The sequence below is a fragment of the Scaptodrosophila lebanonensis genome, unplaced genomic scaffold, assembly GCF_003285725.1.
Source record: "Scaptodrosophila lebanonensis strain 11010-0011.00,11010-0021.00 unplaced genomic scaffold, SlebRS2 tig00001412-arrow-pilon, whole genome shotgun sequence".
Lineage (NCBI taxonomy): Eukaryota > Metazoa > Arthropoda > Insecta > Diptera > Drosophilidae > Scaptodrosophila > Scaptodrosophila lebanonensis.
Window position 1 is genome coordinate 3,330,674 of NW_022060739.1, and position 4,083 is coordinate 3,334,756.

At 40.2% G+C, this 4,083-nt stretch overlaps 1 pseudogene; it reads left to right on the plus strand.

The window, feature by feature from the left end:
- Window positions 1-240: 240 nt before the first annotated feature.
- LOC115631920 lies at window positions 241-573 on the plus strand (annotated as a pseudogene).
- The last annotated feature ends 3,510 nt before the right edge of the window (window positions 574-4,083 follow it).

A 4,083-nucleotide genomic window follows, 5' to 3' on the forward strand; every position in this document is an offset into this window, starting at 1 on the left:
CTTTTTCTTCTTCTTGGTGAATGAGAATTAAGCGATCAGCCAATTAATTTAAGCCCAATAATTGCTAACATTATTGTTAAGCGGTTCATTGCGCCTTTTATAAAGTTATAAGGACTAATTGCATTGAAACGACTGTTTTAAGTATAATTTAGAATTACAAAATAATGTTATCTAATAAAATTTTGTTCAGGAGTAAAAAGCAGATCTCAAAATTGAACATAATAAAAACACATAAAGACAATGGGGCTTTGCTTCTCCTGTTGTGGCGATGAGGTCGAGGAAAGAAATGTGACTCCACCATCGCGAGAAGAGCGTCGCCAGAGACAACTTGAAGCAGCAGAGCGGAGACGACTCGAGAATGAGTCGCGCGGCATCAAAAATGTCCAGAGTGTGCGAAGGCAGCAGCAACGTGCAGCGGAAGCGGAACGCAGGGAGATGGAGGCGGCCCGTCTAGGCGATACCAAAACCAATTTAAGATGGCAGACAAATTAACAGTTGATCCTATATCCGTTATTATTGAATTCTATTTGATTTGTGTCTCAGCGAGAGCGTAAGATACCTACGGTGTGTGTTTGGTCTACTTTTTAATAGATTTTTGTAAAACCAGTATGAATTGAGCTATGAGGCCAGGCCTATTCTTATGTAACAGTTGGAATTTGTTTTGAACGAGTTTTTCGATTGTTATTTATTTGGCTGCTTAAAGAGTCTCTTAAAGTAGTTTCGAAGGATTGGTAGCATGTATATAAATATTTTTCCATATAAATTGTCAAAATTAGTCCAAAGCAAAAGGATTTTATTGCTCCAATTAATCAATAGAAGACACAGGTCTGCCTTAATTATTGCAATAAATAATGAACAGTTCGCAAAATTAGTGCCTGAATCTTCAGTTTACTCTTCCTTTTCTACCAGTAATCAAAAAATTTCCGCATCTCCTAACAATAAAATAAATATACCTTTATTTTTACTAATATTCATGTCAGGCCACAAGTTTACTTGTAAAGTATTCTCAAATTTGTTTCCATAATACCTATGTAAGACATGTTCCTCTAGAATATTCCAGTCCACTTTTCTGGTTTCCTGTTTAATGAAATGTGCTGATGTGGTGGGCGAAGATACCACATGTTGCGTGCTTTTTCGAGCTTTAGTACAAAAAGCAACTGACAGTTGCCATCCTTTTTGTGCTCCTTGCTGTGAGCAGTTCAATGCAGCAGTTGCAAATTTATTATGCGCCTAGGTCGCACAACGGCAAGTCCTGCGTCCAGGCACATAAATTACAGGGACAGGGGTGCGCCGCAAACTCTAATGCGCTTAGCGCCTCGTTGCCACATTTCGGCAAGGCTTTGCGAACGCACGACGTGCGACAAATGCGGCAAACACGGCAGGGCCCCGAAAAGTAGCGACAAAAATCCGCCATAAATAAAGGATAACAATTTGTTAGGTGCAACAAGTGGCAAACTAAATCAACAGCCCGAGTAGATTTGGGCGCACATGTAAGCTGGCCAAGGAGGTGGAGAAGCCAGTGCCAGTGCCAGCGCCAGCGACTCCGAGTGGAGTAGATGAAGTGCCATTGAGAAAGTGCGCAGCAGCAATAACAACAACACAACGACAATAGCAGCAGGTGGCACGATGCTCCTGATAAACAGCTATCAGTGTTTATCTTAGCACGTGTAGGCATGTGTGGGTGCGTGCTGAGTAATGGCTGCCATATTTTTTTTAAAAGGCTGAACCGCAGCGTGTTTTCCGTATTAAAGACTTAAAGTCGTTTCCATGTTTTTTTTTGCCACCCGCCATTTAATTTGACTTCCTTGGCCCACAGTCGAAGAGAGAGGCATTCAAGTTGTGGGCAAAAAGCAGCAATTTGATTTTGTGCTTCTTAATAAAATGCGCAAAGATACGAGTGAGAGCTGTAGACCTCCTACGGACCCACGTCTCTAATGACAAAAGCCGAACCGAACAAAAAGAAAGAAAAAAAAAAAACAGAAAAGGAAGTTAACCGCTTGCTGTGGTCGTTTTCGCTTTTAAGTACATTTCACTCTCACTTTCAGTTGCGGGCGGGCCCCCGAAACGTGGCAGGAATTAAGCCTTCCACGCAAAGTGTCCTTTCGGTAATAACATTAATGCAATTTTACGCACGCGTTCGCTTTTTTTTCATTTTTTCTTATGGCTTGTCGAAACAACAAGAGTCCCAGGACTCCCCACTACACAAAAAACACAAAACAAAAAAACTCTAATGTTAAGCGGCGAAAAAAGAAAACATATTTATATCTAAGTATGTACATAGCGCTAAAGAAATGCGAAAGGAAGGTGATTCGTGTGCTGGCTGGTGACGTAAAAGGTCTATGAAACGCTTCTATAGACATGCCACAAGTTCAACAACATAGTTCGTTTTCTTTTGCAGATGTACGCCTTTCCTGTTAAAAATTGTTTTAACAAAGAAATCTTGCGATGCCATTTACAGGTAAGATCTTGCAGTCTTAATGAAAGGCCTTCTTTAAGTTTACTTCTATTTGGTGGAGACTCCTTTTTCAAAATAGATTCAAAATAGTCAGCACAGTCTGAGTCATAGAAAGTTCCTGGTTCACCCGTACAACATTGCTAGTAATATTAATATGTATATACATATATAAAGAAAACGTGTATATATACTTGGATATTTTTGCTGTGCCGCAGCAAATTTTCTTCACATTTTCTTTGCCTTTGCTTTCGCTTTCTCTCCATCCTTTTGTTTTCGTTTTCGGTTTTAATGAACGACGGCAGCACATTAATGTCCAAGACAAACAAAAGCAAAAATTAAGCAGTACATTTTGGCGGCACAGGACCGCAACATTATATATCAGAAAATACTGGAAAAAGGGGCTGCGAACGAGGCTGCACAAAAGGCACACAATCACTGACTGCTGGCTACTCCTTTTTTTTATTTTGGCACGCAGCGAGCTGGACAAGCATCTGGCTTTAATTTTCTGCGGGCCACCATTCGCATTGCTTTATAATTAACATGTGCATTATAATTTAATTAACATTATTGACTGCACACAGGAGTGCAAGCGACTCCCAACTATTTAGCCCACACGTATGCGAATCCTTATGCGCTGCAACTGACAGACAGCGGCTGTGGCCACGACTACTGCCAACTAATTAAACAAAGTTGGCAGTTGGTAGTTGGCCGGGAGTAGCGACTGCAGGGCCCTTGGCAAAGGTGGAGGCAAAAGCCGGGCTCATTGTTAAAGGGTTAACAATGAAATGGTTTTATTTATTTTTACTTTTTCTGCTCATAGTGCGCAGCTATGGTGGTTGTTGTTGGATGGCTTTTAAAGGTACGTATCTATCTTTTGTTTAGAAAGCTGCGTCCCAGCCACAGAGGGATGCAGTATTTACATAAAACGTGTCAATGACCTTTGTGTATATTTCACCTGAAAGGCTGTTCACTGTGCACTGCACTTTCTCCCTGTCACGGGCGCTCGATACCTGGGTGACCTATTTAATGCCACAGTATTAAGTTAATCTGTCTTCTGATAGTTCAAGATTTGTTACTTTTTAAAGTATTGGATGGTATGGATATTAAATAATTTAGGGAATGTTTCTGCACTAAGTTTGAAGCAATTATAAAACATCCAAGAAATTCAACTTCAAATTAGGAATGTAAATTTATTTAATCGTCTCTAATTGATTCCCGAAACAACCGTGAATAAAGATATTGTCCATATTTCACAGTAATTATAATATGTACATGAAATAAATCTATACTTGACAAATTCAATTTGAGCTCAGTCAGTCTCTCAACAATTTTGTATGAAATAGTTCGACAACAATTGACTCTAGCTTCCACTTAAATGAAGTCAATACTGCTGGAATTTTTGCTCTTACTCTTAGCTGGAGGAGCTTTGTTAGAAGATGTCATGAGTGGTGAGCTGGAAAATTGTAAGGTAGTATGCAAGCCATGCGACAGGGAGGAATGCCCGCCATGTGATAATGTATGTGATGGTGTTGGAGATGGATCACCTAATCCAAAAATTGTAAGCCCCCGTATACCAAAGTTATTTCGGAAGGCGCCAGAAAAAAGATGCTGTCTCTCCACCCCGATCA